Consider the following 15,672-nt stretch of genomic DNA (forward strand, 5'->3'; position numbering starts at 1 on the left):
GCCAATCTTGTGGTCGGTGGTCAGCTCCTGGCCCAAGTAGATATAGCTATCGACTTGCTGGAGCTGGTGCTGGCCGACATGAAGGGTGGCTTTACCCCACGGCCGACCTCGATGTTAAGCTGCTGCCGGATCTGCTTGCACAGCAGGCCGTACTCGACGTGTGTGGGTCCGTCAGCGCGCATCTGCCGCCGCCTCTGCATCAGGGCCTTGGTGGCGTCCGAAATTCGGCTGGCCCGGCTGTTGGTCGGCACTGCATCGCTTTGACTTGAGCAGGCCAATAAAGTGGTCGTAGTCCTGGTCGATGTCGGTTTCAAGCTGGGCCCAGTTGGTGTGGTCGATCAGAGTGTGGAAAACGGCCAGATCAATGGTGACTGGCTGCTTTGCCCGGTTGCTGGCTGCCAGTGCGCGCTTTTCGGTCCTGCCGTCGATGACCAGCTTGGCCCTTACCAGCCGATGGTCGCTGCCCGTGTCAAAGAACTTGCGGCTGATGACAGCGACGTCCTGCAGGATGCGGCGGTGGCTGCAGAGGACATAGTCGATCTCGTTGGTTGTCTCTCCATTGGGAGACATCCATGTCCATCGGCGGGCGGGGCGCTTCTTGAACAGACTGTTGCCGATGAACAGCCGGTTGGTCTCGGCCATTGCAACCAGTCGCTCACCCGGTCCGTTCCTGTTGCCGCTGCCGAACGGGCCGACAAAGTTCTCGCCGTCCAACCCCTTGCCCACCTTGGCGTTGAAGTCGCCCATCAGGACGAGGTAGGTGGCACGGGGGGTAGTGGCTGCCTCGACGGCCTCGTAGAACTGCTCAAGCACATCCTCATCTTGCTCGGCCGCAGCTGCTGCTGTTGGTGCATATGTCTGCACGATCCGGATGGTGGCTTTGTTGTGCAGGCGTAGGGTGAGCACGCCGACTCGGGGGTTGGTCACGTCGACCAGGTCAATCATCGGCGACCATCGTTTGGATACAATGAAGCCGACGCCACCGACAGGCCGCGTCTCTTCCTTGGCGCCCAAGATGTCCGTCCTGCCGTCGTTGCGGTGCACGTGCAGCGGCTCCCGGCGCTTGGTCTCGCACAGCCCGAACACGTCGCAGCGGATGCTGTTCAAACCTTCCAGGATGGCAGCCAGGTTAGCCTCACTCGACACAGTCCTGTCGTTGAAGGTAGCAATGTCGAGCGCCATGGTGTTAATAGTCCGGTCCTTTAGTCGGTTTCCAGATGGCGGCCTAGTACCTGAGATTCTTAGCAGCCTCTCGTCCCTGGCCGGGTCGTTCATATAGAGATAGGGGTTGGTTTATATCATTCACACTGACATGCAGCCTTTGGCATTTCATGATTATCCACTCCCTAGCAACCAAACAGAGTACCCTAGCAACCATTTTGCAAGACCTACACTCACCTAAAGGATTATTAGGAACACCATACTAATACTGTGTTTGACCCCCTTTCGCCTTCAGAACTGCCTTAATTCTACGTGGCATTGATTCAACAAGGTGCTGAAAGCATTCTTTAGAAATGTTGGCCCATATTGATAGGATAGCATCTTGCAGTTGATGGAGATTTGTGGGATGCACATCCAGGGCACGAAGCTCCTGTTCCACCACATCCCAAAGATGCTCTATTGGGTTGAGATCTGGTGACTGTGGGGGCCATTTTAGTACAGTGAACTCATTGTCATGTTCAAGAAACCAATTTGAAATGATTCGAGCTTTGTGACATGGTGCATTATCCTGCTGGAAGTAGCCATCAGAGGATGGGTACATGGTGGCCATAAAGGGATGGACATGGTCAGAAACAATGCTCAGGTAGGCCGTGGCATTTAAACGATGCCCAATTGGCACTAAGGGGCCTAAAGTGTGCCAAGAAAACATCCCCCAAAAATCCCAGTAACTGAGCAGATTGTGAAATACTCAGACCGGCCCGTCTGGCACCAACAACCATGCCACACTCAAAATTGCTTAAATCACCTTTCTTTCCCATTCTGACATTCAGTTTGGAGTTCAAGAGATTGTCTTGACCAGGACCACACCCTGAATGCATTGAAGCAACTGCCATGTGATTGGTTGATTAGATAATTGCATTAATGAGAAATTGAACAGGTGTTCCTAATAATCCTTTAGGTCAGTGTATATCTCTGCATCAGAATATCATAGAGAAATGGGGGTTGGCTCTTTTGACTCATGCTAGCAAAGAGGACTTCCAACATGTTACACATGCTAGCTGTGAATAGCTACATGCTAATAGTGATTAGGTAAGTGCTAAATTATGCCTAGAACATGCTAAGAACTCTATAAAAACTCCATAGTAACCATCTGTGACAACTACCAACCACCTGGTAACACAATAGCAACCACCCATAACACCCTAGCAACCACCCAGAACACCCTAGCAACCACCCAGAATACCTTAGCAACCGCCTAGCAACACCTTAGCAACCACCCAGAACACCCTGGCAACACCATAGCAACCACCCATAACACCCTAGCAACATGCTAGCAACCACCCAGAATACCCTAGCAACCACCCAGAATATGAATCTCCAAAGGCTGCTTGTCAGTGTGAATGATATAAACCAACCCCCAACTCTATACGATGTTCTGATGCAGAGATATAGGTCTTGCAAAATGGTTGCTAGGGTACTCTGTTTAGTTGCTAGGGAGTGGCTAATCATGAAACACCAAAGGCTGCTTGTCAGTATGAATGATATAACCCAACCCCCATCTCTATACGATGTTCCGATGCAGAGACATAGGTTTTGCAAAATGGTTGCTAGGGTACTCTATTTGGTTGCTAGGGAGTGGTCAATCATGAGTGGCCTCTATTATATCTTTGCTCTGACCCTTGACTATCGATCTAGAAACTTAATTTCCTCATCTTGATTGCCTACTTACAAAAAAACTAGGGGAAAATGGTCCAATGACTGAGCAAGATAGGCAATTTGGCGGCCATTTTGATATGCAAATTAGAAGGTCAAAAACTAAAAATTTTGCTTGGGTACCAGTTTTTTTGGATTCAGCACCCTTGAAATATGTAAAGTAGGCCAGTTCCCGACTTGTACCCATAAATGCTCCTCACTTTCACTTTTTGGGTACATCCCATCTAGACTATGTTAGCTTGCTTATTTTATTCAAGAGCAATAAGTCCACATGTTGTACTAACAAGACCAGGTCGGGAGCTGTTGTTCCAACCAAACAAATTTGGGATGTTGTTTGCGAATGATCACTGGATCTATGGTTTTGCAAAACGCTGTGTTGTTGATTTGTTTCGCTAACGACGGAAATGACAGTTGGCTATCAATGCTTTTGTAAAGCACACCCGAGAGCAGTTAAGCAAAAGTTTCACTTATGGGGTTTTCCACTGCATGGTACGGCTCGGTTCGGCTCGGTACGGTTCGACTCGGCGCGGAACGGTTCGGCTCGCTTCGCTTTTCCACTGCGTGGTACGACTCGACTCGGTACGGCACGGCTCGGTTCGCTTTAGCTCGGTTGCTTTTCCACTGCAGTAGTACCGCTTCAGTGGGTGGGACTGATCGTTATAGTTGCGCAACTCCTCGGCAACCAACGAGAGGAATGTCTGCACCTCGTCCACTGACCACGATTCAGCCATTTCTTTTTTTGAAGTTTTCATCTTCTTTTTTTCAAGCAAATACTTGCTACAGCTACAGCGTTGGCTGTTGTCTACTGCTGGCTATTTAAATCTAGCGGGTTAGTGTCTCGTGTCGCAAATACAATGACACTGGTAGTGACGATTCTGTCTGTCTGACCAATCAGTGATCTGCAGTGTTTTGACGTCACATTTTAGTACCGGTACGGTACGCTTGGAACCTCAACAGACCAGGTACCATTTAAAGCGAGCCGTACCGTACCGTACCATGCAGTGGAAATGCGCCATAAGTGAGCCGTACCGAACCGAGCCGTACTGTACCATGCAGTGGAAAAGCGCCAAAGCGTGCCGTACCGAACCGATCCGTACCGTACCATGCAGTGGAAAAGCGCCATTAGGCTAAAAGGTTTTGCTAAAATGTTAAATGTGTGTTTTGCGAGATAAACCTTAACAGATTGTGTCCTGAAAATGACCTATAGAAATTCATTTAAAAATAGAAAAGAAGTGTCATAAACTGCTCTGAGACACAGGGGTTGAAGATCCAAACGCAGCCTTATTGAGGGTAATCCATAATCGCAATCCATAAAACAGGCATAAGGTCAAAACCATGGACAAACATAAAACAATATCCAAGACACAGGGAAATCCAGGGAGACAAGCAGAAGATCGAAACCAAGACACAAGGAACCATGATAACGCTCAGAAATGCAGTGAGCACTAAACAAGACTTTGCAATGAGTGAGTGAAAACACAGACGAGTTATCACAGGTGGAAGGAATGAGACCATAATGAGTCTAAGCAATGGGTTACGGGAATGTAGTTCATGAAGTGGTGGCAATGGACTAGGGAGGAGTGTCTTCTGGTGGAGATCAAGGGCACTTCAGCTGGTGGATGTGACAAGAAGAAGATCCCTTCTAAAACTCCCATTGTTATTTGCACACTGACTTGAGGGAAGCCAGAAGAATTGTCCAAAAAATATTGTGAGGTAAACTGCCTCCCCGCGTTGTGATAGACAGGATTCAATGAGCATTCTCCTCCCGAACTTTCATTTAGGACTCCTTTAGTTTGATTTCAACAGGAAATCCATTGGCAGTTGTGAAGATGGTCCATCTGAAACGAGTAAACTTAATACATCATTTATATGGAGCAAATCATTAAACTAGAACTGATCGCCTTTCAATTGAGACTCCAAACCCCTGTGTCGCTGCCTCGAACTGAACCAGCACTAATCGCCACAGTGGGAACTCTTCCTCCATATGTTATCATGGATAAAGATATTGATCCCCACCTCATGCTGTCAATGTGTCACTACTAATCAGTCTTCCAAGCCCAAGTCTTCACAAGTGTCAGTTTAAATTCAAAGTCCAAGACCTACTTTTTCAGTTTCTGGCCTTAGGTTAGATATACTGTAGTCACACTGGCCACAGGACTGTTTTCAATCTTGACAAACAAAGCAAAGCATGAAAATCACATTTACAGATGGCCTTCGTAGGGTAAATGAAAAGACTGGGGCGTGTTTACTGTTTAGAGAGGAGAGAAAATGACTTTTCTAAGAGAGTTAAGGTTTCAGCCATGTTGTTGTGAGATTTTTATAAGGGCACAGCTAGGGGTTTATATGTCAGCATTTTAATGAAGTCAAACAGTAAGAGTTCTATAGCTTGCCATCTCATTTCTTTCAGCATTTTGTTTCAAAACAGAAGCATTCAAATCTGATTGACAACGAACCTTATTAACAATTTTACTTGTGATTAAATCCTTTGGGCTCTGGGTGTACGCAGATGCCACCTACTGTGCTTATTTTAATTGCTTAATTTACTAAATTATCAGTTTCAGCTGAAGAGATTTATTTCTTGGGTGAAGAGGTTGTTTAGCTATAGAGTTGCTACATTCCCAACAAGGTGGTCATAATGAAAGCTAATAAATTAAGAGCTTCTTTTACTCTGGGCTCATGCATACACGAATGCAAATGTTCACATTAATCATTTGAGTCTGAATAGAGACTGATAATGGGCTACCAGGAAAAAGAGATGTTAGATAGCCACTCTATCCTTACACTGTCAGAGGATTACATGCCATATGAGTGTGTGGGTGTTCAGCTGGGTTACGTGTCATTTCAAATTGAATTGACGATGCATTTTGAATTCCTGAAGTTCCTGAATCTGAATTAATGTAGCAAACAGGGGTTCATTTTAATTTAAGGAGGTAACACAGTTTTCAATAATACATTTCAGTATGTATTACCAATAAACATGTATACACAACATTAAAAAAATATATTAAAGGGTTAGTTCACCCAAAAATGAAAATTATGTCATTAATGACTCACCCTCATGCCGTCCCAAGCCCGTAAGACCTCCGTTCATCTTCGGAACACAGTTTAAAGTCCCTGTAAAGGCAATTTCAAAAGAAAATTCTAAACACATTATAAATGTTAGAAATGTATTGCTAAAACATATTACAAAGACTGTGAACTGTGAATTACTGAATTGTGGAGTTAGATCGTTAAACAGTTTTTCACCATTGATATTTTACGGATTTTCTGGGCGGGGCTAAAACAGGGCTCGATGACGCACTGGAGCCCTTGAGCTCCTGGACACGCCCCTACTTGATGACGCTCTGAGGCCACGGAGGCTGGCCGCTCCTAACAATATTATAGAGCACATTCACATCAGTTTGCCGCTCAATCGCGAGTTACTGTCAGTACTATTATTAGTAACACAGCCTACAGATTGCTAGCTACTAGCTATGCCTTCGTCACGGAAATGCGTACTACCTGGATGCGATCACCGGATCACGTACAAAACAGATCGGTGTCCTTGTTTAAATTTCCGAAAAACGATTACATCAAGAAGAAGTGGATTAATTTTGTGAAGAGCCACCTTGATGGAGAGCTGAGGATCACCGCCAAAACCCACCTCTGTAAGTGATCATTTTAAACTGGATAGTTTTATAAACTTTCGTCGGAGATAACTGTCTGGGATTCACTGATAATCCGCTGTTACTGGTGAATGGGGCCGAACCGACTCCCGCCTCAGCCTTCATCCTCCCGTCGCGCCGACAACTGGTGCCATTCGGCAGTGCGTGCCCACCGTGCGAGCATCCATTCCGGCTGTAGAGTTGAGTGAGGCGAGTCGACGACGGCAGCTTTCCCGCGAGTGGGCGTGGTTTCAGCGCAGCCAGTGGACACGCCCCCAGCGTTTGAGAGCAGAGATTACTGCTCATTTTTTCAAGATTTTGATAGCTTATTTTATGTACTTGCTGGCTTTTTTTATCATTCAAATTTGGCTGGGTGACTAATAACACATTTTTCTGTGGTGTGACAAACTCAAAACACATACTTAATTTTGACTTTACAGGGACTTTAAGATATTTTAGATTTAGTCCGAGAGATTTCTGTCCCTCCATTGAAAATGTATGTACGGTATACTGTCCTTGTCCAGAAAGGAAATAAAGACATCATCAAAGTAGTCCATGTGACATCAGTGGGTTAGTTCGAATGTTTTGAAGCATCGAAAATACATTTTGGTCCAAAAATAACAAAAACGGCGACTATATTCAGCATTGTATTTTCTTCCGGTTCTGTTGTGGATCCGCGTTCAGTGACGCTGCTGGGTGAACTAACCCTTTAATAAATGATGTTTGAAATGTCACATAATACATTGGCATGTACGTATATTATTCTACTTGTATATTACATTCTACTTTTTAAACAATAAACAAGTGAATTAATTAACCCCAAACTTTTCAAAATGAGACAATCAACAAAAAAGGAGCAACACATCAAAAGCCAATTACAATTCCACATCCTGTGTGCCGCCTCAAATCATATTCAGATGTTAAACTACAGCAAAGGAAAAGGGTATAATTTTCATAATGTTTTCAATTTAGTTTGAGCTGTTATGATGCACTTGAGTTGTGCCCACGGGGCCTTACGACGGGTTGTTAGAGCGCATCATGTCAGTCCTTATCATTCCTCCCATGGCTGAAATCACGGACAGTAAGGGTGCAAATAAACAACAGGCCGTCACTCAGTCTGTCTAATTGTTGCTGACAGTCAAAACATGCTGTAGATGCCATGGGGAGAAAAAGAGGAGGATTTCAAATGAGATGAGGAGCTGGACAAAAAAAAAAGGTGGGAAAAAAAGTACACTAAAGCAAACTTTTAAATGGAGTACTTCAATTACGTGTACATACACGAAAATACTTAAGTGCAAACTAAATGTGAATTGCAATTAATAGAAAATTGTTTACATTTGTATTAAATGCCTATAGTTGAACTTAAGTAGGATTTCAATACATGTATGTGTAATTTCATGTTTAATTTCATCATTATTTCTTTAAAATATGGTTCATGATACTATGTTTTTTTCTCACGCGATGAGAAATCATTGCAATATGTCATTAGTGAGGCAGCAAATGACTGACATACTCATTAAAAATATAGAAATATTTTAAACTTATAAAACTCCACTTGAGTTACTTAATATAAATAGATAACTCTTCTAATTAAAATGTGTTAATAAGATTAGTTCACTTAAGACATTTTTATACACTAAAAAATGGAGTGTAATATTTTTGCCTTCCGTTTTACAAGTTCAATCAACACCTAATTTTTGCTCCTTTTTTTTTTTTTTTGGAAAAAAATGTAATACCTGAATCTTGTTGCATAAAGTACAGATTTGAAAAAATAAAATAAAATGTTTCACTTTATGTTGATGGTCCCTTTAAAACCTTTCTGTTGACTATAAGTAACGTTGCACCTACATGTCTACTAACTCTCAGACTGGTAGGGTTAGAATTTGTTGACGTGTAGTTGCAAAGTTATTTCTAGTCAGTAGAATGTCTGTTGGAGGATCATCACAATAAAGAGTTAGCAGATATTAAGCAGACAGTCTACTAATACTCTAATGAGAGTTAGTTGACAAAACTAATTCTTTTTGCAAAGTTACAAAAAGAATGTTCAATAGGGACCATCAAAATAAAGTGTTACCAAAAATAAATAAATAAATAAAGAGTTTTGTTTATGAAATGTATGTGGAACCTGCTGATATTTGTCTAATTTCTGTCAAAAGATAACTACAAAAGATACAGAGCATTTCTAGATGGTTCCTGGTGTGTTCTGGGTGGAGCTCGCTTTACTTACTGGTCTAGATTGGGGTTCCTCCTTTAGTAAGTCGCTCTTCGACCATGTTTTTTCATCTGCCAGGCAAAAATAGTTTGTCTGAACGCTTAATCAACAGCACCTTCCTGAACAAGCTGCATGACTTGATATATATAGAGAGCGTCTTTCAAAAATGTGCAGAGCAACACTTAGCAATACTAAGAAAGGCCCACAGTGTTTACACTTTTCAGGACAAATCGACCTTCTGATGCTTTACTTCTAGCTCTATCTGCACATTATACAGGGGTAGAAGAACGCATTTTAAGATGAAATAATTAGATCAGCTTTTAAACAGGCTTGTGCCATCCTAGTGTCCCCTTCAATGGAGTCAGCTTGGATGTGGGAGACGTCAAGCTGCAGTGGGAACACAGTTCAATAAAGATAATGAAACTGAGCCATTTTAATTTGCAGTTATCTCAAAGGGAAGTGATGCGTAAATCACGTGTTCCTGGCGTGAGGGGGGCTTTCAATGCATTATAAAGATAAATGGTGGTGAAGCGGCGTTTCATTTTACTGGGTAATGTGAAGCACAGTGTTCTAGTTTGGCATATACATATTTTGTCTGCAAATGGATTTGGGTGTGTGTAGATGGACCTTTTAACATAAATTAGCTTTTCCTTTTAACATAATTCATCCCATCCTATAAAAAAGCAGTATATAGCCTTAAAGTAGAGAGTATTTTAGTTGTGATTCATTGAAAATCTGCCTCTCCAACGTAGCTCTCAAATCTCAAACGGATTTCATTAGCATTCATAGCATAACATTTAAAACAACATTTGGGGGTTATACACAGAAATGTACAATGGTGTGCAGTCCATATGAGCTGTGAATGCTCTGCATTCCGTTTACACAGAAAAATTGTATGCATTTGGCCGTTGATTTACACGACAACGGCGTTTTGGGGTCCTGAAAACGCAAACTTTTGAAAAAGGCTTTTAAAGTGCAAGTTTTTGAAATTGATACCGTTATCGTCTACGTGTAAAACCACAAAAACATGAATTTGTGGAAACGGTGACATCATGTGCATGCGTTTCACGTGTTCAGTATAGGCGCGTAGTGTTTCTGGTGATTTCTAAAAATATAAATATATATATATATATACATACTGTATACAAGTGAAACTCGAAAAATTCGAATATCGTGCAAAAGTTCATTTATTTCAGTAATTTAACTTAAAAGGTGAAACTAATATATTACATAGACTCATTACATGCAAAGTGAGATATTTCAAGCCTTTATTTGTTATCATTTTGATGATTATGTCTTAAAGCTTATGACAACTTTTCACAATATTCTAATTTTGAATTTGGGGTTTTCATAAGCTGTAAGGAATAATCATCAAAATTATAACAAATAAAGACTTCAAATATCTCACTTTGCATGTAATGAGTCTATATGATATATTAGTTTCACCATTTAAGTTGATTTACAGAAATAAATTAACTTTTGTCCAATATTCAAATTTTTCGAGTTTCACCTGTATATGGGCCTATATATATATATATATATATATATATATATATATATATATAAAATTCCGTGTAGACTGATAGATACTGATGCAGAGCTGTAAATGCAATATATACAATAAAATAAATCCATTAATTGCATGTCGATTGCAATTCAGTATTGTATGAACCTAAAAGAGATTCTACATATGTTGTACTTACATGACAACGTACAGTAGAAAACAATGTCACATGACTTTATAATGCAATAACATTAGTACGTAGTATGTATATAATGCATTTTTATGCATCTTAACTTAGTATGTGTGCTAGAACCACAATGTACGGATTGATAATATCACTGATTAGCTACTAATGAGATAACAACGAAAATGTCATTCGAGTTTGCAAATCTTCATACATTTTACATGCAGAATTTATTTTTTACACATCTTGCAACCTTTGGTTTTCATTTAAAACTATATTTTTGTTGTTATTATCCAAAGTGCAGAGATATTTTTCCATAGTTTGTTTGTTCTTGGCTAGTATTAAAGTCTTAAATTGTAAATGCAATTCAACCCTGTGAACTAAAAAAAAGAGAGAGAGAGAGAGAGAGAGAGAGAGAGAGAGAGAGAGAGAGAGAGAGAGTTTATTCTGCAGCAAATTTCCTCATCATTCCTATAGCTCTTACGCTGATTATTCTCAATCTCAATTCACAGCTTTTCTGGACACTTTCCCGCAGTGTGACAGTCATACGCAGCGTTCCATGAATATCTTTATCACGTCTGATTGGGTGAGGTCTGTGTGATTTAGTTGTAGGAGAAAATAAATAGGAGCAAGTTGCATATAAAACTCACACACATGCAAAAACCAACGTGATCTCATGAAAATACGTATCCATCTGTACGTTTTATTTGCACATTGCAAACGTATGCATATGACGTTTGAATAGACACCTATACGTACAATATACACGTATTTGGATTATATAAACGTATAATTCTTACGTATTTGCAGAAAAATTACGTATAAATGCTTACGTATGTTCTATAATTGAAAGTGCATGGGCGGATCCTGGCAGCGAATGGTCCAGTGATCTCACGTATTTTCATCAGATCACGTTCAGCCCAGCGTCAGCATTTTAGAATGTGTGTTTGAAGAGCAAATTAGGATTTCTCATAACTGCTACTTATTTGAACAGTGATTGCGCCTTGTTACAATTTTTTGAAATAATAATAATTGTAATAGCCTACAATTATTATTACAATTATTATTGTCCAAACTCGTAATTCACTTTCCTTTAACAAGACCCATGCACGCGGTTTCGTTTTAGTTTAGTTTATTTCAGTAAGTAGGCCTAATATAGCCTGACTATTAAACCGTATATTTTGAAAGATTATCGAGCCAGTCATGTAATATTATTTGCAAATGATGATTAATTTGGGTACAGGTTGTTAAAATAAACTGCACAAACAAGTGCATGTGTCGTTAATATGATTGTATATATTGCATCATTGCATATTCTTTTTTGTTATTATATTGAATAGGCTATTAGGGTGACTGCAATAGCAACCGATTGTTATCCAGCTTATCACACGGATACTAGTACATTAATAAGTTATAATAGAACTGATCAAGAAGAGATGAACGGATTTGGTTGGAGGAAAACCAGACTGATAAAAATAAATAAATAATGAAAAACACAACTGTCGCAACTGACATTCAGAATCAAATAGCTATTTCAGAACGCCTGAAAATAAAAAATAATAATAATAATAATCTGGAAAAGAAAATACAATTTATTGGTAAATATATATGAGTGGATGTTTTTATTTTATATTTCTTTACTGGTCAATGTACAAACACCTGTTTGTATTTTTATGTTGTATTTTTAAACATACTGTGTTATCAGGTAAGCAATATTTTCGCTTAATAACCTTTGCGCTTGGACCACTTCCGGTGTTTCTCGTTTTGCTGAATCTCCCGCGAATTGCACTGGAATTGCATGAAGAGAAAAATAGACCAGGTAAATCGTGTTTTCTTCTTTTTGGTTGTTATCTGATATTGTATTCAAAGTAGATTTTAAATTTAGTAATTTATATATTAGTTGATCAGTATTAGTTGTCTCTTGATATTTTATTTCTCACAACGACCTGTTTAAATATTGTAGATTACGATGTATCCAAATGTGTTGCTGCATGGATGTGCTAAATTTTATCCAAACACCAAATCAACATTGGTGGGACATTATATCAAAACATTATCTAACTCGATCTTCTAGCTTTTTCTAATAATTAGCTGATGTTTTAACTTAAGCTTATAGTTCAGAGTGGATCGTATTCTGTAAGCTAACGTTTCATAATATTAGTGATATTTAGGCCACAGTAGGCCTCAGATAACAGCTGCATTTTTGGAACATGGTTGTCGCTGGTTTAAAAATGTTTGAAGGGAGTCTGAGAGATAATTTTCCAATGACCTGCTGCCACTAGTATTGTTCCAGGCTTGGGTCAGCTTGGATCAACCCATTTCCAGGGACCAGCTGAGCTTTGGACAAATTTGATTGACTAGCTTTGACCAGCTCATAAACAGCTTGGACTAACCTGTTTGTTTATAACCAATTTATGACATGCTCCAAAACACAGCACCACCAACACCATACATCTCTTTCTTCTTCTAAACACAAAGTAAGATATTTTGAAGAATGTTGGGAACCATACAGCTGATGGACCCCATTGACTTTCATAGGATGGAAAAAATAAATACTATGGAACTCAATGGGGTCCAACATCTGTTTGCATATAGTTGCATAATAAAGCAGACTAAAGAAATTCATACAGGTTTGAGTAAATTATGGGTGAGTAAATTAAACTTTCTTTAACCAGCATGGAAATTTTACTGGTCTATGCTATTTTGTTTAAAAGCATAATAATCTTGCATTTCAGTGAATGACTTTATGCTGTTGTAAAAATATATTTTTTTATTTTAATCACAGGATGCCTGGGTCCATATTTAAGAAATGCAAAGCATGCAATGTCCACATTGCTGTGGCTTGCAAAACCTGCAAAGACTGCGGACAAAAGCAGGAGATGAAAAAATCTGTAAAAGCTGCCAAACAAAAAGTAAATGAGCGATGGGTTCAAAATATGAAAAAGGGGAATAATTTCTGTAAACTTATAAATTCAGCAAATGTTCTGGTAAGTCACTATCTGAAATATATTCACATGTTATAGTTGTAGGCTCTGTAACGTAAAGCATGATGAACTGAATTGTGTATGTGTGTGTGTGTATAACATAAAGCATGATAAACTGTATTGTGTGTGTGTGTCTGTGTGTGTGTGTCTCTGTGTGTGTGTGTCTCTCTGTGTGTGTGTGTGTGTGTGTGTGTGTGTGTGTGTGTGTGTAACATAAAGCATGATGAAATGTATTGTGTGTGTGTGTGTGTGTGTGTGTGTGTGTGTATAACATAAAGCATGATAAACTGTATTGTGTGTGTGTGTGTGTGTGTCTGTGTGTGTGTGTCTCTGTGTGTGTGTGTCTCTGTGTGTGTGTGTGTGTGTGTGTGTGTGTGTAACATAAAGCATGATGAAATGTATTGTGTGTGTGTGTGTGTGTGTGTGAGAGAGAGAGAGAGAGAGAGAGAGAGAGAGAGAGAGAGAGAGAGAGAGAGAGAGAGAGAGAGAGAGAGAGACTTATTAAATTCATCAAAAGTTATGTTTAACATTCACCATTGTATTATTAATGACTGATGTTTTCTCTCTTGTGATGACAGATGCACAAATTCCAAGCACTGGGAACATATCCACTTCTTCTCCTGGGGAAAAGGACTGCATCAGGATGTTTCACAACGGAAATAATAACAAATCATTCCTTTTCCTCCCCACAGGAGAAGTTGTCAATAGACACAATAACAAATATTTTTTCAAGTGTTCTAAAAGGTAACTCTACTGCTACAGACTTTCCATTTAACAGTTTTAACCATACCTTAGCAAAACCAATTTTAATGGCAATCAATGTACAGTAGTCAAATTGTATTTTCGGCTGTAGTTATCACATTTGGAGCAATGGCTCCTTTCCAACTGAGCAGCCTTTCAGGTTATATCAATCTAAGGCTCATTTGAATGTAGAAATAGAGATTCCTTGCTCCTGTTCAACCTGCTAATGTTCTGGAATTGATTTGCACTTTGTCCAATTTGAAATTGCAATTTTGTAATTTGATTTGCATTTTAAATGAGCGTACAATTGTTTAAAAAGAGATGCACATAGTAATTTCAGTGGTTTCTTTTAAGTGTTTAAAAACTTGCTTTGATGAATTTAACCTAATTGTATAATCTAATTTCAACTGCAAGTTTGACAATCCTTGAAAGCAAGCATACCAAGAGAAATTACAGTTTAAAATTATTATACTATATATAATATTATTTTATTATTATATTAGGTTGCATGCTATTATGTGTTCTATATCCATATAGCAATATTAAATATTATTGCTTATTATGATGTAAATGATGTTTTTGGGTGGGGGTTCAGGGTTATTTGTTACACACAAGTGCGTGTTTGTGAGTTAAAGATATAATTGAAATTGTTCTGACAGCTTCTGCTCTGCTAATTTTATAGTGAAATATTCTGCCCTGGAAACTGGAGTTGAAAATAACCCCTGCATGTCCTCCAGCGGAGAAGATACTGGTGATTTCAACACTCAAGTAGAAGGAGATGGTCCGAGTGACACCCCCAGTGGAGAGGAAGTAGTTACTCTGATCCTTACTCCAGTGGATCTTTCATCTGAATCCTCATACACCTTCCAGCCACCCATTAAAAAGAGGATCCTTGAGATGTCTAAAAGTAATTATGTATAATTTATTTTGTTGAGAACTAACAATTGTTACTAACTAAATGTCAAGTATACACAAGTATCTAATGTATTAAGTACTATACTTTCTAACTGTGACACAACCTGTTTTTATATGTCACCGGCATTTATATATTTTTAAGGAATATGTTGCTTCATTCAGTATCTCAAAAGGCTGCTTTACCTGTTTCAGGAATTAGTGCTTCTCCTCCAAAAGCCATCACTGATATTCCACCTTTTCCAAAATCAAAGATCATTGCTCCACCCACAAAGGTATGTTCTTCTAAATATAAACATTGTTTTCACCTGACGTTAACATGCCTTTTCAATATTCTAAGTTCAATAAACTCTTTAGCACGTTCGATCTCGATGAATAATCACATAATATTACACTAATATCTTCACATATGTTTGACTTCTGATCTTTGAATTTGTGATCCAGTTAAAGTAACATTTTCAAGCACATTATTATACAATTAATGGTGCCACAGTCACCATTTAACTAAATGCAGCTGTAGTAATGCATACCACTAATAATTAGCAAAACATGCCGTCTTTAATATAATCTACAAACTAGGAACTCATGAGATGATCAGAATAACCACATTAATACTG

Source organism: Rhinichthys klamathensis, unplaced genomic scaffold (genome assembly GCF_029890125.1).
Source record: "Rhinichthys klamathensis goyatoka isolate OS25496 unplaced genomic scaffold, OSU_Roscu_1.1 h1tg000159l_1, whole genome shotgun sequence".
Lineage (NCBI taxonomy): Eukaryota > Metazoa > Chordata > Actinopteri > Cypriniformes > Leuciscidae > Rhinichthys > Rhinichthys klamathensis.